This window comes from Mytilus edulis, chromosome 8, assembly GCF_963676685.1.
Source record: "Mytilus edulis chromosome 8, xbMytEdul2.2, whole genome shotgun sequence".
In the NCBI taxonomy this organism is placed as follows: Eukaryota; Metazoa; Mollusca; class Bivalvia; order Mytilida; family Mytilidae; genus Mytilus; species Mytilus edulis.
Genome location: NC_092351.1, coordinates 17146755 through 17171987, shown reverse-complemented (window position 1 = coordinate 17171987; position 25233 = coordinate 17146755). Strand labels below are relative to the sequence as shown.

Below are 25233 nucleotides of genomic sequence, written 5' to 3'. Positions count from 1 at the left end.
AATGTGATACGTATAAAGATATTTATTCAATTAAATGCAATATATACAATTAAGTTTTAGAAATATTGTTAAACAGAATATTTTTTCTAGTTATTTTTATTGTAAGAAGAACTAACGTTAACACTTAGCAGCTATCGATACAAATGAAGACCGACACAAAGTGATTATCAAAATATATCACGAGACACTTTAAACGAAATAATTTAGCAACAGAAGTTTAAAAAGCTATAATCCAACTTGTTTGTTTAAGTACAACTTTAAAGCATATATTTATGCAATCAAAAGGGAAGACGAATTTGTTGATAATGGGAGAAGTTGGTCTTTGAACAGTTGACAATATATCTTTATTAGCCTCCCTAAGGAGAGATAGTGATACCAATACAATATTATTGCATAACACAATATGCACAAATTTGAATACAAAAAAAAAACCACAAGAACGGAAAAAAATAAATAATAATAATTGAAAGTACTTTCGACTTAATTCACATTGTTAATTCGGATTGAGAAAAAACTTTGAACTTAATTCATATTGTCAATTAGGAATGAGAAAATGTTTTGCAAAATCTGTAAACATATTTGACGCATAAAAATTGAAAACGTTTTTTCTGCTCACAGTCTAGTTCAAATTCGGTTTCGCATGAGAGTAAACTGTAACAGAAATCTTCATCATCTAAGGAACCAAGAAAGGCACTGAAAGTTATTGGGTTTAAGCATAGCAGCTCGCACCAAAATTCATCCCGAATGTCGGATAAATAGTCACACGAAGAAATTGCGTGAACATACGGGTCGGTGAAAAGTTTACCACATTTATCACATAAAATACTATCACTGTTCGTATTGTGGACCAAACAACACAGGGATACTATGTAATTTGCCTGTTTACGCAAATACGGAAAGTCTAATGCAACTGTCCATGCAGGCTGAGGCTGAAATACTTTATGTTTCTTCTTGAAAATGTTAAAGTCACTATCTATATTTATACGTTGTTGCCATTCCTTAAGTTCATATTCAAAAATAGATCTGTGAACTATTCGCTTCCATATACGCTGAGACGGAAAATGTCCGCTATCCATAAACTTTGTTAAATAATCCGATAAATGGTAATGAAAAATCCGATGCACAATTGGTGTACTCTTGATTGAAATACTTGAGTTCAAAAAGTTTACGTACGAGAATACGAAATGAAATTGCACTTTGTGGTAAATTACAAATTCGTCCGAAGAACAGTAACTTGCGTTCATTAATAAAACTGTCTAGGTTTAACCAACCAATGAGAGATAGGCACATATCAGTTCTTGTCCGTCTAGGTAATCCTTGAATGAACTTGCAAACATAGTGATGCGTTCGTTCTAACATAAGTGTTTCTGTTTTAGACAGCTTGCCCCAGATCTCGCATCCATAAAGAGCTTTTGGGTAGCATACTTGGCGAATAATTTTTGTACATACTATAGGGTTGAGAACAGCAGGATGATACCAGAGCGAATCCCAGACGCAGTGGTTGCTCTTAATATTCGACACGCTTTTAATGTACGATCCATTGTTTTCATCGAAGTGTCTAGTGAAATACCAACATGTGTTGCTCTTTTAACTGATAGAATAGGTTCGTTGTATAGGAATATATCTGGACCTGTTAGTTTTTTACCGAATTGAAGAAGTTTGCTTTTCGTGGGTGAAAAGGAGAATCTCCACGATTCGCTATATTGTTCACATATTGATATCATTGTCTGAGCAGATTTGTGATTTGTGGCAATGAGAGAAATGTCATCGGCCTGGACGGGAGAACTACTATTAATGTCATATAAGAATGCTCCTTTGCTGCTAGATTCAAGTTCATTTATCAAATCGTGAATAAAGATCAGATATAACTTGGCAGACAACGCAGTACCTTGGCGCACACCACGGTTCAGTTTAAACCATTTCGAAAGTTTTCCACCAGACAGAATAGCACTTGATAAATCTGTGTACATGTTATCTAATAGTAGCCATAATTTTCCGGTCGCACCATATTCAAAAAGTTTAATACGTAATCCATCAGGAGGCACTGTGTCAAATGCTTTGGTGCTGTCTAATAAAACAACTATAACTGTTCCGTTCTTTTTTATGTGATGAAAAGTTACTTCATTAAGGTTGAATGAAGCATTTAAACTAGACAGGAGTTTTTGGTAAGCTACCTGTTGGACATTCGGGAAGTCAGTACGCAATAAGGTAAGTAGCAAGTCGACCATCTTCTCGAAGATCTTTGTGATACTTGGCATTAACAAGATGCCTCTGTATGAGTTTGTATCTGTTTTTTGGCTTGTTTCCACCTTTATAAAGAAGTATTATCATACATTTGATACACAAGTTGAAGAGGTGATGTAAGTGTTTTATAAGTAATTTACCGCCATACCATATGTGCTCATAAAACAAGCCGTCGTATATTTATGCAATCAAAAGGGAAGACGAATTTGTTGATAATGGGAGAAGTTGGTCTTTGAACAGTTGACAATACATAGCCGTAAAACGTTTGAAATATTATAAAAATAATAATAGGTTCTTTGATTTTTTAGAGTTTCAAGTTTACAAAACATTTAATCCGCCCCGTTGCCTTCTTAATCTACATAAGTGAACAAAATATTCAAGAGATAATGATACATAAATAGATAAGCAAAAACATACCAACAAACTGTAAACAAGAGAGCATAACCTGTATTCCTTAATGAAATTATAAGCATTTGGTATATAAAATTAATCTATATCGCCATCGTGTTGGGACGAATAATACAAGAAAATAAATTAAAAACCAATTGTTCAGAGAACAATTGAAGGTCTTTCCACCAGTAAATATCTATTTTGATATTAAAATATTAAAAATCAGTCTAAAATGTCAGTTCCTATGGCTTTATGATGTATAGATATGAATTTTAAGCAAAGGTCATAATCTAGAACGTCAAATTTACCTCTGACCTTGACCTCAATTTCAAGGTCACAAACTGAGGATCTTAAATCAAAAGACCCTAGGTCTCTAATATGTATGGTAATAAGTTATATCACTTTACGCATAATTTTAGATATGATAGGGGCTAAAACTCCTGTTTATTGACTACGCATCCTTTCAACCAAAATTATTAAGTAACGATATGTCGCAACTAACAATTTAGTAAAAATAATTTGTTGATATCTTATAAGGTTAATGGAAATTAGTGAAAATAAGCAAAAATCAAAAATTTTGAATATGACCTTGACCTTTGACCTTGACCTAATTTTCATTTTTTTTGGACCAAGGATCTCAAATCAAAAGACTCTAGGTCTCTAATATGTATGGTTAATAAGTTATATCACTTTACGCATAATTTTAGATGTGATAGGGGCTAAAACTCCCATTTATTGTCTACACACCCTTTCAACCAAAATTATTATGTTACGACATGTCGCAACTAACAATTTAGTAAAAATAATTTGTCCATATCTTTTAAGGTTAATGAAAATGAGTGAAAATAAGCCAAAATCAAAATTTAGAATATGACCTTGACCTTTGACCTTGACCTAATTTTCATTTTTTTGGACCAAGGATCTCAAATCAAAAGACCCTAGGTCTCTATCACTTATGGTTTTCCAGTTTAAAATACATTTCAAAATTTCAAATACAAAAGGGGAACTAACTCTCATATGGAATCTCTATACGGCTTCGGTCAAAATGAAACAGAACATCCTGAGGATATAACGAGCAATTTGGTAAAATAAATTTGTCGTAATCTTTTACGGTTGCGAAGGAGAAGTGGCCACAAGAAAAACAGTGTTCGGGGAGATAACTCTTATATGGGAAGGTATTCAGTTAAGCAGAGTTGGTTTCAAAAGCGTATTACCTGTTCGATATCATATTCCAAATATCAAAGCGACATCTTGCGAAACAAAACGACAGCGAAGGAAAAAAATTAGGCGGAAGAAAAAAAAAATAATAATCAGAAGAAATACAATAGGTCTTTCCACGGAAAAGTGGAAAGACCTAATAACCCAAAATTAAAATTGTCGAAAATTTACTATACTTATACTAAAATACCGAGTTCCATTTAACATTTATTAAGTGAAATTAACTTTTCTATAAAGGAACGGTGTGGCAGGATCGTTCAAAAATGTCACCATGAAGCAACATTATTTTAATCTTTAATACTCATACTTCTTATTTTCTATCTTTAGTATTTTTCGGGACCAATTACGTCCTTGCAAAGGACCAATGCTCATAAACTCGCGGTAATTGAATACAGGAGTGTTCTGAGCCAGTAATCTTGTTTAGTCAGTTGATAAAGGAACTTTTAGCTTATAAAACACTAGCCTCATTATACCAATCAACTAATTAAACCCAGTATGTGTTTTTTAATAATTTCAAGGTCGTGAAATTACCAAATAAAACCAATGAAACTAATAGCTTTAACACCGTGACACTATATAGCAAAGTAAAATTATTCATTAATTAGTTATCGGATCGGATACTAATAATCATACTGTCATACTTCAGTATTTCGTCGCTGGGCGTCTAAAATGTTGTAAATTACAAATTTTTCAAGAAAAAATATCTCACAAACAGGCTTTGAAACTTTTGGTAAAAAGCATGCTTCCAAAATGTCGTATGTGAACTTGAACACTTTTGTAAATAGCAGTGAAATAAAAACTTTGACTTTTCTGGATTATCCAAGAACTTAAATTATTTTCACAGAAATAAAGTAATGTACAATTATTTTTTTCCCAAAGCCATTCTACAACGATTTTCAAGTTTTCATACAACATTTTAGAAGCAAACTTTACAAACAACTGAAATTGGCAATTTTGTAATATGTCTTATTTCACACATTTTGATTGGTCTAACTATGATATTTTGTAATACCAAAGATTTCCTCCCGCCCAGACTATTGGTGTCAAAATGTATTTTTAGCCAAAAAAAGTCATATACGACATTTTAGAAGCCTAGCGACGAATTTTGATATCTTCTCCTGTCCGAAACATGTCCTTATTTCAATGTCTTTTTCTTACACTAAGGATCTTTCCCTTATCATAAAGCAAGAGGATGAATATCGTATGAAACTAATGACTTCGCATCGTGACGTAAAGCCCTTATGTTATCGGCACTTGTGAGCCATCAATGGCAGTTGACGTTTGGAGTACTATCGCCTTGTATCCAAAAAAATACTTTTCACTCTTGTTTTCATGGGTTATTTTGTAGCCTCAGTTCACTTGTACTCGATGCATTATTGTCATTCCCCATTAGCAGCTTTGAAACGATCAATCATCTTTGTCAAATCTTCAAATAAAACGAAAAAGTGATTTTATAAGTTAAACTTATTCAAAATCAAATTTATTTTTTTTACATCAAGACGCTTTAGATAAATCGTTACACAGGCAAATTTCACTCACATCAATTTCACGTGAATTTAAATTCATGTGAATCTCACGTGAAACTCATGTGAATTTCACATGAAAATCACACAAATTAATTTCATGTGAAATTCACATGAATTTTTAAAATAGAGTATTTCAAATAACATCTAAATTTTCAAATTTAATCAAAATCATGAATCTTATCAAATTTTTTTGTAGCAAATTTCACGTAAAATTCATGTGAAAAATTTCACATCAGATTCGTGTGAATCTGAATTCACGTGAAATTCACATGAAAATGTTCACGTGAGTTTCATGTATAAGGTCGATTGAGGTGAATCTCACGTGAAATGTTTCATGTGAATTTCATGTGTGATTCATGTGAAATTCGTGTGAGCAAATTTTGCCTGTGTAGACAACAATTGAAAACATAATTATTTGTCCAAATGCATATTGTTGCCGTTTCATGTGTTAACATTATTTTCGATTTTTCTATACCATATACTGACAACAAAAAATATATCTAATATCCGTGACTATACATAAGTGAAGGTTTGATATATTTATCTCAACATTAAAGAGAGGCCCAATTTTAGAAACCATATGACATATAACCCTGTATAAATGTATTTTCGTTTTGCATATTGTGAATATAAAGAAATTATTCGTGGGTTTCAATTTTTTTTAACTTAATAGCCAAAACCGTTTTAAATATTCATATAAAAAGATCAGTCATCATTTGTAGATTTAATTATGATATAACACGACTAGTGATAACAAAATCATGTATCTAAACATCACAACAGTACTTGTATGTATTGCTCTCTCTGATTATGACGTTTTTTTGGCAATACCTTTGGTACTTTCCTTTTCATTTATATCAGCTCTTTGACGTATACATTAGGTATCTCTATTCAAATGCCTTGACCTTGGCCTAACTAAAGAGATTGTATCTGTCGAAATGACCATCTGGTTCACCTTTTTTTATACTATTATAGGCAACAGTACGGTCTTCAAAACAGAGCCTTGGCTAACACTGAACAGCAAGCTATAACGATTCCCAAAAATTACTAGTGTAAAGTCATTTAAACGGGAAAACCAACGTTTATAAAAAGAATAAGCGAGAAACACTTATCAACAAATGACAACCACTGAACATCAGGTTCCTGACATAGGACATGTGCAAACAAATGCAGAGGGTTTAAACGTGTTTAATAAGTACAAATATTTCCTCTAACCGGAAACAATAGTGTAACATCACAACATAGAAAGACACACTATAAAATATCATTTGAAATGGCTTACATCAATCAAAAGACATATCAACACACATGAACATACAGTGAATGAATAAAATTTGATCTATGACACAATGTAATTACCAAATTTTCAGAAAGACAACCATTCCATTGCAAAAATGCCGAAAAATAGAATAATGTATACAATTAAATAAAAATAATTGTGTTGCAAGATAAACAGTAACGATGAACAGAAATATTTTTTGTTCATAATACGAGAACAATCAATTATCAAAGCTGGTTTATATCCAAAAACAAAAGAGAGAGGAGATATAACAGTAAATAAGTAAACATTAGATAACAAAAACGTATTACAAATTGTATCAACAGGTCGAATTAACACGAAACCACGATAGAACAGATACAGTACAATCGGCTTCATATCTTGACTTACAAGATTGACAATTGACAATGAGGTTCGGTTGAAAACAAAACTTTACGACAATTGATATGATTTCAGCTTCCCAATTGTGAACATTCCATTTCTATGTTACAAAATTCAAGCAGCGCCTATATACGGAGTATTTCTTATCATGATTATCTTGATAAAGGGTTGCTGCTCACAAGAAAGCTAATACACCAAGAGTTACCAATGGTGAAGTTAAAATCATCCCTTCGTACATTTTACGGACGCCATCACAAGTTGGGTAACCGCGATGGAATAACTGTTTCATTGATGATATCGGATATGTTTTTTACGTCGTAACTACACTCCCCTTCCATTTTCATGAATGTGGACCTACCGAATAAGACAATTTACTGGGTTTGTAAAAACATGAGCAACACGATGGGTACAACATATGGAGCAGAATCTGCTTACCCTTCTGGAGCACTTAAGATCACCCCCCGTTTTTGTCGGGGTTTGTGTTGCCCAGTCTTTCGTTTTCTATGTCGTTTCTTATGTAATATTATTTGTCTGTTTGTCTTTTCATTTTCAGCCATGGCGTTTTCAGTTTATTTTCGCCCTTTCTTTAAGCGTTCACGCAGTTACTGTGATCTAGCATAAAGCCAAAAACAATAAATAATAAAAAAAAAAAAAAAAAAAAAAATAAGCATGCATCAGAAACTATGATTTTGAACATGTTTTTGGTATATTTGGTCTCTCTTTTACGAACTCCCCTTTTTAAACATCTTTGAATGCGGTATTTTTGTTTTCACTTTTATGTAGACGAAACTGCGTCTTATGTACAAAAATATAAGCATGAATGTTAATTTTTTTTTGCAATGAATTTGTAAGAATTGAACATAAGTTTAAAGATTAAGCATTTTTTCAAATTAGAAACATCAGGTTTCCATGCATCTGTTAGCGGCAATAAGTGAAATTAGGGTTAAGCTTAAATCCTAGGCAATTAGCGAACGCCTAGGCAGTAAGTCTATTACCTAAATGATGTTAGGCATTAGTCTTAAATCCTAAGATTTAAGCTTAAAACCTGAAAAATGTGAGCAGGCATTAAACTTAATGCCTAAAATATAAATGTGAGTAAATAAATGACATTTATTCATTTAAATAAAAATATATTTGTTACATAATAAAAGTATAAGAACTGGGGCCTCTTTATCGAAACTGTCCTAAGATCGTTCCTATAACATATTCTTAGGACAGAAATTATGATAAAAGTAAGAACCGACATACAACAGGCCTCAACAAGAAATTAAATCATGCTCACTGAAATCGATGTTAATATCATATCGGAACTAAACATATTCTGGGAAGAAATGTTTTTAGAATATTATGGAACTTTACTAAAAAGTAAAAATTTAAAGGAACATGCATGAGCAGAACATACCAATGTAAAATATCTGAATTCACGGTGAACGAGAGTGCCTAGTAAATAGTATTCAGATAAACAATAAATAAATATTCAATTGCTTATTATTATCTTTTTCATGTTTGTAAAACTCATTTAAAAATTTTGATAAATGTATGTCTTTAATCAATCTTTATGATCCAAATACATTGATGTATTGTCGAGCTCGTACCAGACTGTATGAGAATAAAGTATACTCATACAGTCCGACCGTTCGCGTATGGTCGTACCGTACGAGTATACGTATACAGAGTCCGGTCCAAATACTCATGTTGTCCGAAACATTTATATTAAAACGCATCAAAAAATAATTTGAAATATGAAAATTGATAGACATTTGTTTTAAAATCATTTTGTAATCACAAGATGCGGAACTGTAAACAAAGAAAATTTACTAATCCAATAATAAAAATGGAAAATGATGTGAGCTTAAAATTATAACTTAATTTTGTCTACTTTTTTCCAGTTCAAACCAGCTCGACTAGTGAAGTGAACAAATTTCAAATAAATGTTATGATTATTCTATAGAATCTCCCTTCTTTTTTAATTGAATACAATCACGTTTTTTTTTTTAAACTTTCTAATATTTTGTAATACCACCAAAACATGAAAAAGGTATGAGCTAATTCTGTTTTGTTTTAACTGCTAAAATTACTAAATAAACTTACTAAATTTGAAGATCTGACAAAAGAACGTATATTCATACATGTTATATTAGAAATATAATTAAGAAATGACTTGATATCAAGAATAAATCACCAAACATGCGTTAATTCCAGAGTAAACTTATTGCCTAAAATTATGTTCGGCAATAGGATGAATAATCATTTTTCAATTTCAGGAAATAAGCTTAATGCCTAAATATATCAGGCCTTAGTGCATAGGCGTTTGCCTATTGCCTAGGATTTAAGCTTAATGCCTAATTTCACTTATTGCTGCTAACACATCGACCACTGAGATACCGATTTACGAAATGACATTTTGTCGAACACCAAACTTTATTTACGTATTTATTACGGAAAATTCTCTAAAAGACCAAACCTGAAATGAATAATTTTTAAATTGCATCAACCATATATATATAATACTGATACTTATTCTAAGAATTGTATTTCATAAACATCATCATGTTCGTTGAATGTGTTCCTCCAAACACCTAATACTTAAAACCGATTCACGAAATGACATGAAATGTTCGTAACCTTAAAATTTCATTTTACCAAATACATGATACTGTTTCTCTAAATGATCTTTTTCATTGTGACAAGATGCATTCAGTGGAGGCACAGTTAAATGCTATAGAAGGCTCCACATTTATAATGTAGTAGATAATTGAATCAAATGACAACTCATTATTTCTTAAGTAACATAATTTAATATAAAATCAGGTCAATAGTATCATTATACGGCTATAGATTTTCAAAATGAGACTTAAAACATACCCAGACATCATTTGTCAATTAAACACAGAGACACGTGACATATATTTCACAGAAAGACACAAAGTTTTCGAATTATGTCCTAGGTATCCAGCATCGATATTCCATTGACTTTTGACTGTTGCGTGACTACACAAGAGAACAACTTTATTGCTTTAATATCTAATGAGAGTTTTATAATTACGAATAAATACTAATGTCTTGTTGACAACATGTGCGATTGTGCATCCGGGTTCCCGATTAACAGCAAGTATGAACATTCAACATGCATAATCAGCGTTACATTGTTTTGTAATTATCTGATTTGAAGTTTTATCTATTCTAATTGAAACTGGTGTAAAGCTAATCATCCTTCAAAAGTTAATAACAGCCAATACTACTTGAACCGCAAGTGTACTTTTAAAATTTGCGTGCAACCTACAAACTGTAAATAATCAAACTGTGTAAAAATATGGTTGTGTTTTTACTAACCTTTATATTTCCTAATGAGTTGCCGTTGTCATCATTAAATAAACTTACAAATCATTGCTGAGCTAATAAGTTCAGACGTCGTTTTGCTTCATAAATTTGTATCAGGCAATGCCATCAATTTTCTTTCCATTTAATTTATTGCATTTAAGTGTATATTACAAAGAAATCGCGTCAAATTTACAAAAGCTTTTTGTAAAATTTTGTACCGATGAATTGGACATGTGCATTTAGTAGGTTTGATTTTCAAAAGCAACACAATTAATGTTTGAAAATGAGGAATAGAAAACTGACCACGTGAATATACAAAAAAATACTATCTACAAGGAAAATATGTCAAATCAACAAGCGAAAACAGGAAAGAAAACCCTGAGCAAAAGTGGGAGAAATTAATACAAAAAACAAAAGTTATCTGACTACATAGTTCATTGCCGATTTAGCAAAACTTGAACAAATCCCCAAAACTTTTTTAAACTAAGCTGCTACATTGTTGAGCATTAAGATTCTAAGCTGTTACATTGTTGTGCATTAAGATTTAGGCTGTTATTCAATTACTCCTTAATTTGCAGATATAAAATCAAGTAAGATGGGTTTATGTACGAATAATACTACAACGCCATATTATCGTGATTTATTTTAGTAAAACTTTTTTTTCGATATTAAGATCGTCCTTATTCTAACGAAACTGTCAGTTCAGCACAGTCAAAGTTATCGAAAATAAAGCAATATCTGTTAGGTGTTAGAACATCTGTAGACTCGGTTAGCAGAATGCTATCGACAAAAATAACTCTTTGATTGGAAATCTTATTCCTTAGTACCTTAATATTTTACAGTAATTCGGATAATAAGAGATAATTTTCATGGTGACTTTAGTGACATGTTTTCTGTTTTCATCAAAATTCTAGGGAATTATGCATAATAATAAGAAAAATTATAGGGTTCATCCTTAAAAGATGGAAAGAAATTACGGTGAGTAATATTTCAAAACTTTTTTTATAAAACCGTCTTCAAAAAATACAGATATTAAAATGTGAAGCATGATTTTTTAATAAATCAGAAAATTTGAATGACATCTACTAATGCAAATTTGCTCTGTTTTTCAATATTTTGTGTAACAACATCTACCGAAAACAAGACCTTGTCACTTGCACATTGAATCTGATTGTACTGCATGTTGAAGTATTAGATACAAAGTCTTCATTAGAGACATCTGAATGGTACAAAAAAACGTGTTTCAGCCACCTAAAAAAAGGTACCATAACAAATATATATCGAAATCCGGGAAAATCCAATACGGAAAGTCTGTAATCAAGTGTCAATATCAAAAGCTCAAACACATCAAACAAATTGATAACAACTGTCAAATTCCTGACTTGGTACAGTGTGAGTCCTTGTAAAGTATTTAGGCAAGATCCTCTGTTTTGTAGCCAAGCAATGTCCTTTTTCATTTTTTCATGAGCTATAGCCATTATATTGGTTACAAAACATTAATTCAAATTCACAGTGCATTAAACTTTGGTGTTAACAGGAAAATATTGAGCATCTTCATTTTCGAATATTGTTTATGAAATCTGAAAGATAACTAACATCCAAATTATGACGAGTTTGTGTTTGACAGTAAATAAAGGCAACAGTAATGTACCGCTGCTCAAACGTCATAAATCGATTTTGAGAACACAAATCCTGGTTTCGAACTAAGACTGATGGATACACGTCAACAATAAGAGGGAAACAAAGAAACAGTAGAAACACGCAAGTACTACAAAAACAAAGGTAAACAATCATAGAAAGGGACTATTTGATAACAACTGCCATATTCCTGACTCGGCAAGAAATCTGAGGTTTTGTCTTATTCTTTATCTTTTTTTCGTTTGTTGACCTATCAAGTTGATAAATCTGAAAAAAGAAAAACGACTCTTACTTAAAGCAGACAAAACGTTGAGTACAAAACAGACTCTTGCTTCTTCTTCATTTTTTTTTTTTTTAATGCACTTTACAACATTTATTTTTTAAGTTTTAACCTATTTTTGTCTATTATCTTAATTCCATAAATATGCAAAATTTGTGTTTACTTCGATACCAATTTACCAATCTTCAATATAAACCACTTGATTCATAGAATAATATATATGTTCTAAGGATGACAGGACAATGCTATTAAAGTGAAATGTGCTGACAATGATTTTTTTCCCATTACGGATTTATAATTCTTTACGTCATATCTTATATTTAATATTTTTTTAGTGCAAAGGTTTTAGCATTGCTCCTGATCTAAGTTAATCTTATCATTCATAAAGATATTTCAAATCCCATTATAGTTTCATCAGAAAAAATATATTGAAAACGAATGAAATCATTGTAAGTGGGTTATCCTATTAAATTAAGTGGGTGTTGCTTCCTATGCTTTTAAAAAGGATTTCTTTTATAAATAGAGAGTTTCGGGATGTCTTTCATAGTAACATATCTTATGAATATTGATCGAAATCTGTTTTCTCTTTGAAGATTGCAAGATGACAGTTTATATCATTAAACTTTTGAAGATTTTCAATAAAAAGGTTTCTTTTACTTAGTGTTAGGATCTAATGACTTTGTTTTTCGATAATATGTAATATATGTTGCCACCGATACCGTAATGAAATACATTGTCTTAATCTTTTGACTTTTCTTTTAAAATTCACTTAGGTTATATGGAATTTTTTAAATGTGTGATTATTGTATTATTTATTCTTAATGTTTTAAATGAAAATGAATTGAAAACAACAATTGGCACCACTGCTTTTTGATTTACAATCATATTGTCTTTTTAAATGTCGGCTTAATAAACCAATGACACCATCTACTTCACTATGGTAAACAATTAATCATTTGTCTTTTATTTGAAATTATTTTTGAAGAGTTAAATAGATATTCTTCAAATAAACTTTCGACTTTCTAAAGCTGTCATGAAAATATCTAACAGAGTTGTCAGTTTATCAAAGTCAAAATGATTAACATAGATTCAGCATTTGCTAGTTTAATAACATGTTTTATACACAAAAATGTGTCTATTTTATCCATTTAAAATATTTAGCTAATGTTTTGGAAGCTGTATTATCTTATTTTTCTTGCAAAAAAAAGTCAGAGCGTTATAATGAATTGAAAGCTTAAAAGAGGAGCGAACGATATCAGAGGAACAGTCACACTCATAAATCTTGTTATTCAAATGTGCAAGAAATATCGAAATAAAATAGACACATTTTGTGGTTTGATATTCATAACGTTGGTGTAAAAAAAGGAACTATTAGTTATCTTAGTGTTCGACTATTGTTTATGCAGTCTGTTGTTTCGATATACGAAAAAAAAGTAAAATTGTTTGAAGCCTTTTTGTTTTACATAAAGCAATATCCTAGTTTGTTTCTTTATTTTTTGTTATCTTTGTATCGTAAGTTTGTAATGTTAATAAACAGAAAAAAAACCTGATATAAATAAGAAGATTTGGTATGATACATGGTTTTCCACTAAGGTGGAGTTGTACAATTTGATGTACTAGTATATCAAATGAAGGTCTGAGTAATTTTATATTGTTAAATGTATGGTATAAACTTGTTATTCCATCACTAACACCAGATTAAATTCCCATCTTAAGCTTTACGTACATTTGGTATCATTGGGATGAAAGGTCAAACCAACTCTAAACAAGAGACCAAATAACACAGAAATTAAAAGCTATAGGTCACTGTACAGCCTTCAACAATGAAGTCCATACTGCATAGTCAGCTATAAAAGGTCCAATTTAACAAATGTAAGACAATTCAAACGAGAAAGCTAACGGTCTATATTATGTATTTGCTGGGTCTCCAAAGTGCTCCACGAAACCTCTTTCTAAATTATTAACATCTATTTTATCAGCAATCAAAGACGGGCTTCAAAGTTATTGTGAAACTGCATATTCTAGAGGTGGCGTGAATCAGATGTGGATACTTAAAAATTCCAAAGATCTTTTAGAGTACATACAATCTAACTCTCTTTCATCTTGTAACAATATTATAACATTTGACTTTTCTACTATTTACACAAGTCTTCCACATTCCAAACTAAAAGACAAATTGAAAGATCTGGTATTACTTTGCTTCATAAAAAAGAATGACCAACGTAGATACAAGTATCTTGTCTTAGGGAGGAATAAATCCTACTTTGTAAAGAATCACTCTGATTCAAACAAAAAATTCTCTGAAACTGATATTATCAAGATGCTTGATTTCTTGATTGACAACATATTTGTTACGTTCGGAGGACGTGTTTTTCAACAGACTGTCGGCATTTCAATGGGAACAAACTGTGCCCTTCTACTTGCCGACTTGTTTCTTTATTATTATGAGGCTGACTTCATGCAGGAACTTCTTAGGAAGAAAGAAAAGAAGTTAGCAATATCCTTTAACTCTACGTTCCGCTATATAGATGATGTTCTTTCACTAAACAATTCAAAATTTGGTGACTATGTGGAACGCATCTATCCCATCGAACTGGAGATAAAGGATACTACAGATACAGTTAAGTCGGCTTCATATCTTGACTTACATCTAGAAATTGACAATGAGGGTCGGTTGAAAACAAAACTTTACGACAAAAGATATGATTTCAGCTTTCCAATTTTAAACTTTTCATTTCTAAGTAGCAACATTCCAGCAGCACCTGCATACGGGGTATACATCTCCCAATTGATACGATATTCCCGTGCTTGCATTTCCTATCATGATTTTCTTGATAGAGGGTTGCTGCTCACAAGGAAGCTATTAAACCAAGAGTTCCAATTGATGAGGTTGAAATCATCCCTTCGTTAATTTTACGGACGCCATCACGAGTTGGTTGACCATTATGGAATAACCGTTTCACAAATGATAACGGATATGTTCCTTACGTCGTAACTACAATCCCCTTCCCTTTCATGAATGTGACCTACCGAATTAGACTATTTACCGGATTTGTAATCACATAAGCAACACGACGGGTGCCACATGTGGAGCAGGATCTGCTTACCCTTCCAGAGCACCTGAGATCACCCCTAGTTTTTGGTGGGGTTCGTTTTGTTTATTCTTTAGTTTTCTATGTTGTGTCATGTTTACTTTTGTTTTTTCTGTTTATCTTTTTCATTGTTTAAGCCATGGCGTTGTCAGTTTGTTTTAGATTTATGAGTTTGACTGTCCCTTTGGTATCTTTCGTCCCTCTTTTATGTACAATAAAATGAAGACAAAAACAAAGAAGCAGCTACAGAGGATAATCACTGAACAACAGGCTCCTGACTTTGCACATGCACAAAAATGCACATACATACAGAACTTAGCGGGGTTAAATATTAAGCGGGAATCCCAACTTCTAAAAACAATCATGCATCTAAGACTAAATTATCAATCATTGCACATTCAACAGCCAATGGATTAAAAGATGGAGACATCATAAACAGTCAGAAAAAAACATAACCTTGTGTAATGCAAAGATACAAGAATCGACAAACTGTAGATCCACGAAAGATGCATTTGTATATAACCAAAAAATTTAGTTTGCTTTCATTCTTACGAATAAATTACAAAATTCTTTTTCAGTATGTTAAGTACAATTTTTTGTGTTATTCTTTAATTCGATGCACTAAGCAAAACTCGTTCATTCACGACCTTAAAACCTAATTTAAGTTTATTATTCAAAAAACATTAAATACTTTTTTATACTTTGATACCAATTAACCAACTATCAATATCAAACCACTTGATTCTGTTAATAATATCTATGTACTATAGATGTCGAGAAATTCACTTAAAACATAAATATGCAGACATGCATTTCTTACCATTATTGTTTAACAAGTCTTTAATTCATTTTTCTTTTTTATTATTTTATCTTCGTATTTAGCAGTGTGACGTTTTTATCAAGGTCAACGCTCAGGATCTATGTTAATCGTATTTTGCAATCATTTCGTTGGTACAGTTAAGCGAATTTTAAGCTGTTTAATGATTTCCCAACAAAAGCTCAAGTACTTCGACAACATTGATGCGGCATATTTTCATTTACTATCAAAACTGTTCTGATTACTGTACCACAATTAATTTGAGTACACAAGCGGCCCCTTGCAATGGGCCCCAGGTCAGGACTGAATTATCAGAGTAAGAGTTAAATAATCTCTAGATTTCAGAGGTAACATGAAACTTCTTGATGAAAAACAACCTTTCCTTGAAAGTAGCTCGTTTATTTTCGAAATAATTTTATTAAATGTCCGTTGGTTTTGCCTCTTTAATCATAATAGACCCGTCTGCATACGAAATAAAAAGGACGATAGATACAAAAACGACAGATCCATAGACAGAAAACAAAAGCTTTCATTTAATTATGTGTTTTGTTATTATCATTTTTTAATCTTATCTGGAAAATAGAAAGATAAGTGACTAACATTGCAAGACAAAAGTTGTAATAGTAAAATGCCGACTTAAATCAAAGCGAAATCGAATAAACAAGGTGGCAAATTGTTGCACCGGAATAAATAGTTGTTAAAGGTACCAGGATTATAATTTTGTATGCCAGACGCGTAAAAACATTAAATGGTCAAGTGACTAAACAAATATAGTAAATTTATTGACTAATATTAAAAGAAATAAGCAAAATATTACATAATGTCTTACTTGCCATATTGACACAGATCGGTAGGTTTGAATTCCTAAATCTGATTTTCCATAAGGTAAGATGTCATGCGTCGTGGCTTGGATTAATGAATTTTAAACTGGATTTTTATCAAATGTTTTTTTTCAGTTATTTTGTGATAACATGCCATAAGGTAGTATTGATATAAATTCGTCGTATCATTTTTTAATAAACTTTGTATAACGTTGCTGCTTAAAAATTAATGTCGGATTTAACTCATTTGTTTATTTCCGTGGTAGCACGTTGTGGTTTTGTGATATTTTGTTTCAAACTAAATATTTTGCCCGGTGACCATGGGCTAGCAAAAAGGAACCGGATGTGTATGCATATGTCACATTTGGAAACTAGTTTAAAAACTTTTCTGCTGATTAAAACATTTTCAAATAACCAAATATAAAGTGGAAATATCTATCAATATTAACCCTGCTACCTGTATAATCAATAGTCTAACTCACGAAGAATGTGGACGTCCGATTCACAAAACAGACATAATCATTTAGTGTTATATAGATCAGCCTATTTCTAAAACAGACCACGGAAAAAAATCAGCCTTATACTTTTGTGAGCAAGATACGCGTTTCATTTTTATGCACCACCTACGATAGTAGAAGGGCATTATGTTTTCTTGCCTGTACGTCCGTCCGTCTGTACGTCCGTCCGTCTGTTCGTTCTTCCGTCCGTGCGTTCGTTCGTCCCGCTTCAGGTTAAAGTTTTTGGTCAAGGTAGTTTTTGATGAAGCTGAAGTCCAATCAACTTGAAACTTAGTACACTTGTTGCTTATGATATGATCTTTCTAATTTTTAAGCCACATTAGACTTTTGACTCCAATTTCATGGTCCACTGAACATAGAAAATGAAAGTGGGAAACTTGAAACTTGAAACACATGTTCCCTATATGGTATAACCCTTTTAATTTTAATGCCAATTTAGATTTTTTACCAATTTCACAGTCCATTGAACATGGAAAATGATAGTGCGAGTGGGGCAGCCGTGTACTTTGGACACATTCTTGGTTTTTTTAATCGACAATGACAATCGATTTAAAAGACGGTGCTGAAGAGTTTGGTACCAAACGTATAGTACAAAGTTTGGTCAAAGCAAAAGTTACTTGTGAATTTACACTTTTTATTATTTTATTACGAATACAAGAAAACAAATCGTGGCATTGAATTTTGAAGAAAACTAGACATGATTTTGAATATCTAGTCAAATGCCTAGCTCATTACTAGTTTGTACTGATTTGTAAAAGTTTTTGTGTGTTTCCATCAACTTAATATATTTACCTGTCTGTATTCGGCAAACCGTGACTCTTGTACTCGATGTTCTTCGGATTCGTACATTATTTGGCCTTTTTTTTTTACTTTTGTCACTGTTGTAGAATAAACAAGCGTCTTGGGTAAGACATTTTACCTGATTAACTCTGATCAGTTTATTTACAATCACTAAGAATATCCTACCAATTATGAAGGTATCCTCCACGAGGTATCACTATACCTAGAATTCAGCATCTTTAATTATAAATTTGCCGTTTTCAAAACATTGAATCGTCGAAATGCATCAGCTGTATTTTAGAATTTCGGGTTCGCAATGTCTTCAATTTCGTTCTTTATTTGGCCATTATAACTTTTTTGGATTCTGGCGCCAATGAGACGTTTCTGACGGATGAATTTTTAAGCTTGGTATTTTAGAAGAGTTAATTTACTTCTTGTACGTTTCATCAAGGAATTGTAAGAAAAACCAATTTATTATATATTTTTTATTCATCAACCTAGGCAGATATAAAACAAGATTCAAATACAGAGATTTACAATGTTGAGAAAGCAAAGAAGTGAAATTTCTAATGATACTAATTAATCAGAAAAAATCAATTAACAAACAAAATTAAGAAAATACAAGTATGATAAATATAGATTCCGCAACTGCAACAAGTGTATTACGATATTTCGTCACTCGAGACTGTTAAATTTTGATAATTAAAGCGCGAGGCTTGCCGAGCTTTTTAAATAATTAACTGTTGAGAGAGGAGAAATATCGTAATACACGAGTTATAGCGGTGGAATCTCTTTCTCTTTCTTTTCAAAGATTTGATGACAATTGTGTACTGTTGATATGACGTCATCAGGCATGGCCGCCTTTTTTCATGACGTCACAATAAGAAAATTCAGATGAAAACAAGAAAATTTAACGTCACAATTAAATTACAAACAATCATTTGCTGAGAACAGATTTTCACTAGTGAGGAGAAATATTTTTCTCACACTGGTCAGGAAATGTGAAAATAGCACAGAAATTATAGAAACTTAGAAAACAATCACAACAAACGTACGATATTCTTTGATTCCTCATTTTATTAATTTTCTCTTTCTGTTATTGCAATTAGTTGATAATTGCAGTGTGGTCAATCAACGATCAATTACAAGTTTGATATATATTCACATCCACTGCATCGAATGTAATTTCACATTTGTCTTATTGTGGTAGTTAAATTTTCAAATATAAAACAATTTGAGGAATCGAGTGCTAGTATGAATTATGTTTGTACAACGAAATGAACGGTTTCCATTCAACAGAATCAAAGGGCAAACGATACAGCTTTGATCAGGATAAGATTGTGTAATTGACACTTAAATACACATTACTGTTTACCTAGACTATTCATTTTTCAGATAATTTGCATATAAACATATACCCACATGCGCTTATGTTAGAGATACATAAGGTCGACATTAATGACACCCCGGTTTCAGAGATATGTCTATCCTTATGACAGACGTACTTTTGGTTGCAAAAGTAAACCACATGAGTTATTTTGTAAAAAGATTTGGAATATCTTTATAACTAAATTTTGTTCTTTATAATTTGTGTAACATTCAAATGCTTTTCATTTTTTTTTACTAAATCTTCATGATTAAAAAAAGCGGCATATTTTGCTGCATATTTTATATATAATCTAAAATTATTTCATCGGTGATTTATTCATAAAGATTGGAACAAATATTAGACGTACAGTATCAAGTCAAATAATCTACATAATTTTTTAAACAATTCTCTGGTTTTCATTTCTTTATTTTTATTAAATCTTCATTATGAAAAAAAGCGGCATATATTTTTGTACAGTTATATCTAATTTCAAATTATTTCATCGGTGATTTCTTCATATAGATTGGAACAAGTAGTCGTTATATAGTATTAAATAAAATGTCATTTTTTATAAAGAGCGGGTTACTTGAACTCGTTTTCAAGCTACTGGTTAAAATAACTTAATAGATGCTTCATTTCCTGATATTTCGCTGTTAGAGTTTCAGAAAATAACAACGTCATTACCTGAACAAGGATGACAACAATGAGTCCTTTGTTAGGAACAAAAACACTTACAAGGCTAACTGATTATTAACTTGAGTGTTAAACATTAACAAAAACAGTATTCAAATTCATTCAAACTGTTTCCCCTACACTTCTATCTTTGACTAAATTAATTCAACGTTAAAGATCAATCAAAACGACTTTAAACAATCGTTTATACAATTCCCCTTTTATCATGATTAAGGAGGATTATTTGTAAATTCAACATATATGACATAAGTACCTTAAAGTCTCATCTTTGGTTAACAGTCAAAAACTACAAAAAAAATCAAATCCATTTGGCCTGTATTTTTTTTTAACTGATGAAAACAATAATCCTAAAAATAGTCCAGTTCTAGTGATACATATATGAATAAACTATTTCTATTTGCAAATGTATGATTTTAACTTATTTTCCTCTTCTTTATATTTTCGAATTTACTTTATATTATAATAAAATTCTTTTTTTGTGTAAAAAAGGAAATGTTATATATCTAAATACCTACAAGAACGAATGTGTAGCTTAAAAGGCAACTCTTATCTATAAAATACGAGATAATAAAACAAATCAACTTCCGTCTGTCATGTATTGACAAAAACACAGTAGATGACTTAGCACCCTGTTAGGCTCTATCATTGCTTATCTGATACTTCGCAATTCTCTCAAGGCAAGTTTTTTTATTATCAAAATATGGGTTAATAACACAACTTAATCCTTGAGTTGTGTCTTATATAAATAAATAAGTAATCTTATAGCGTAAATATCGTTACATTTCAAAGCAATCTAAAGAGTTATATCAGGTTTGTTTCCTTCAATCTTTTTAAAGTAAATATTAGATATTGTATTATTTGTGTGTACAATAATGAACATTAGTGACAACTGACAAAGGCCGGATTATATTACTAAAAGTTCATAGAATATAAGTTGCATGGCAAAATATCGGTGAAATCGATTCTTAAAATAAAGACACAGTTGCGAAAATATCTTATTGTCCTCGTCCGAAATAAATAATTTGCACGTCACATATGAAAATCGAATGATTGCTTATTACTTGTCAAATTATAAACATTGTATTATACAGTTATCCGATTGGTGTGTCTTTTGATATCGGGGTTAACCTCATTGGTTGATATCTTTGGCGGAAGTACATGTGATACATCCTCATTCTTTCAATATCCAAGCTGTGGGAAGGTCGTGCTCCACGTGTTGTCGGCAAAGTAACTATATTCTTTAACTTTTACTTACATTTGCCTTGGTGGCAAAATAGCCTTGGTGGCTTTAAGACCTTGGTGGTCATTTATATATGCCTTGGTGGCAAAAGACCTAGGTGGTCATTTATATGCCTTGGTGGCAATAGACCTAGGTGGTCATTTTTATATGCCTTGGTGACAATAGACCTAGGTGGTCATTTTTGTGATTTTTTACATTTGCCTTGATGGCAACATTGAATTAAAAATACTAGCCTTGGGGGCGTCAAGACCTTGGTGGTCATTTATATTCGCCTTGGCGGCTTCTTGATAGAACTAGATGGTAATGTTTGACCTTGGTGGCAAAATGTTTTGGGATTTAGACCTTAGGTAGTTATTATCAACCCAGGTGGTCAGATATTTGTTATGCCGTGCGCCGGTTAAACGCAGGGCAAAGTGCTATCGCTATATAAAATATATGTGGAAGTGGGGGCTCTGGCCATTTTGGAAAATTGTAGTTGAAAGGAGAATAATAAATTGTTTATAGGGTAAATAGTTTCTTTTGTTACTTTTGACTGTGTTGTGGACTTTTCATTTATTTTTACATCGTACATACTGATAGAAATGCTATTTAAAGACTTTGTTAGAAAAGAATAGAATTATTGAGAAAGTGGAATAATTTAGTGTGACATTGTCACTTGATATTCATGTTTTTTATCGGAGTGATGTGTATTGAATTATAAGGTGTCTTCGTCGAGGTCCGCGTTCAGCGGTCTGTTTGATTGTACATAGAATTGAATAGAATGTTTTTGTTTTCAGATGGTGTTACCTACAGCTTTGACAGGGTGACGAATGAAGGAGAAGTAATATGACATTGCACGATGATTCATGTCAATGAGTTTGAACAACCTTTTTAAAAGGAAAGGATTTTTTCTAATCAGAATATGGTGAGAACAAATTGCAATTGAAGTTATGTTTTGATTTCTGAAAATAGGAAAATAATGAATGGGGAAAATATCGATACTACACTAAATTATGTATGTCTGTGTTGAGAAAGGCAGAAGATGCCAATATGGCACGGTACTAAAAAAAAAAAAAAAAAAAATCTCTCATGGAAGCAGCTTTATGTTCAAATGAACCTATTTAAAAGTAATGCTAATAATTTTTCCGTAATTTCATGATGTTTTCTATTGGATGTGTATTTAATTTCATTGATGCGTTGAAATATGTCACAAAAATCTTTTTGTCATGGGAGATTAAATAATGGTTGCAATATTTTTGTTTTCTTTTGTTTTATCTAAATTAATAAATAAATATAATGTTGAATGATTTTGTATACTAGTACAAATGTATACTTAAATTTTATGTATGGTTAAATTTTTTAATTTAAATTTCTTTGTCTACAGTTCGAGGGACACTGATTCCCTAGTGGTTTTCCACGTGGATTGTAGGCAAGGGGATTTTTCCTTTTCAAAGTGTGACTAATGCTGTCTTTAGTAGAAATAAACAATTTGTTATTAGTTAATATATTTTCAGCAGACATGTGAAGAATCGAGTGGAAATACAATTGTCAATGTTCCTGACTATGAAGTAAAGAGTGTGTTTGATTCAACAACAGTAAAGAAAGAGACAAGCCAGCATAGTTTACACTTGGAGGTTAAGTCCCTTTGCTTACAAGCTTTCCACATGCTGAAGATGTAATTAGAATAATGACAATGTTTATTTTGATATGAGTTCAGTGCCTTAACTCAACTTTTAAAAGTCCGTATGTGGTCAAATTCATGAGAATTTATTGAATTATGAACGATTTATAAAGAACTGTTTACATGCATCTTTAAATGTTTAGAAGTGTTTTAAAGTAATTTTAAAAAGAATAATATTTAATAAAAGTGTTGAATTTGTTTTGAGTATTGGGAATACTATTCCTTAAGGGGAAGTCTTGCTAGTGGTGTATTTTGAGATTGGCCTGCAAATATGCTGTATGGACTATAGAGTTTTCTATGCCCATAACTTAACATGAACTGGATGCAAGATTATATCAATCACTGAGGATATGTGTATAACCTCATTGGTTGATATCTTTGGCGGAAGTACATGTGATACATCCTCATTCTTTCAATATCCAAGTGGTGGTTGGTTTAAGGACTATGTTTGGTCAGGCAATACATATTGCCTGTTTGGGTTGATGAGGTTCTTGATAAGTTCCCCCCTCTCCCACCCATAAGTACCAAAATGTGGATATGTTTTTATATTTATATTTCAATATTGGTATTACATGTATGCATTTTGGGTTGATGAGCACGAGACAACATTAGAAAAACATGAGCATTACCATGGGATCATGTTGACAAAACAAACCTTCGCTTTATCGATTTTCAAGGGAAAGGTCAATTAGGGCAAGTGTATTGGCATGTTTGTGTTTGCTTTTTCATTACAATGGAAAAAATAAGATTATATATCTCGGATGACAATAATGTTGATTATAATGCTTCATTTTATGAGCTCCAGAGTAGTTTTATAACTGAAAAACAACTGTGCACTATATCCAGTGAGCTCTTCTGCATTGCATTGTGCATTGGAGTCCACATTTTGGTTTCTGAAACGTTAAGATATTATCTTGTATTCGGTTCTTTCCTCTAGAGTTTTCTATGCCCATAACTTAACATGAACTGGATGCAAGATTATATCAATCACTGAGGATATGTGTATTTAATCCTGTAGCTACATCGCGTAATTTTCTAATGACTGGGTAAGAAGTGGGTTTTTTTAAATTTCAAAATCAACTTTTATCAGATTTATATCATGTATCAGATCCGTGAATTAAGAGCTGATCAAATTCTAATTTAAAAAAAAAAACAACCGAAAAAAGTCAACCTTAAAACCCGACAAAAGTTCAAACAACAGCTTAAATATGCCTACCCTTCCGGAGCACCTAAGATCGACTGCAGATTTTGGTTTGGTTCGTGTTGTTCAGACTTTAGTTTTCTAGGTTGTGCTTTGTTAACTGTTTTTGTCTGTTTGTCTTTTTATTTCAGTCATGGTGTTATCAAAGTATTTTCAACTTATGGTTATAAATGTCCCTTTCAAATCTTTGGTCTGGTTTTATTTTTCCTGCTCCTATAAAAAAAACAATCATGCTTGTCTTGTCAATCTAGAAATCTCAAAAGCTGAAAAACGAAATTGTTTACAATCCAAATACAGAGCGGGATATACCAAAGGAATATTCAATCATATAACACGCAGACAAACTGTCACCACTTTGACAAAAACAAACAACGATGAAAGACCAATAACATAATAGTTTACTCAAATATATTCAAATTGGGTAGAACTCATAAAACATACGAATCATGTTCAATGACATGAACAAAAAATCAAAACATCTTGTAGAGTTCTTTCTCTGATGTCTGTTTTTTGCTTTGAGATTATTGATATTACTGCAACTTAAAAGTCTTTTTTTGTATTTTACTTTTATCTCGATGTTGACACAGATGAACGACTTCAAAATTAGAATCCTTGACAAACGTTGTGGTTTCCATCTTTAAATTGTCAACGTATTATTGTGTAGCTCCTATTCTTCCCAATCGAATCGCGTTTACAAATACCAATAGCTGCATGACACTGGTGCATGTTTACTGAATACTGCCCTCATGAACATGATAGTGTATG

The 25233-nt window shown here is 31.7% G+C and overlaps 1 long non-coding RNA gene across 2 annotated transcripts; it reads left to right on the top strand.

Annotated features, from left to right (window-relative positions):
• The first annotated feature begins 21491 nt into the window (after window positions 1-21491).
• Window positions 21492-24022, top strand: LOC139484959 (uncharacterized). Of its 2 annotated transcripts, none has more exons than XR_011655212.1 (3): window positions 21492-21594; window positions 22384-22511; window positions 23104-24022. It is a non-coding gene; the product is annotated as an uncharacterized lncRNA (long non-coding RNA). The 2 variants fall into 2 exon arrangements; XR_011655211.1 differs by having other exon boundaries at window positions 23101-24022.
• The last annotated feature ends 1211 nt before the right edge of the window (window positions 24023-25233 follow it).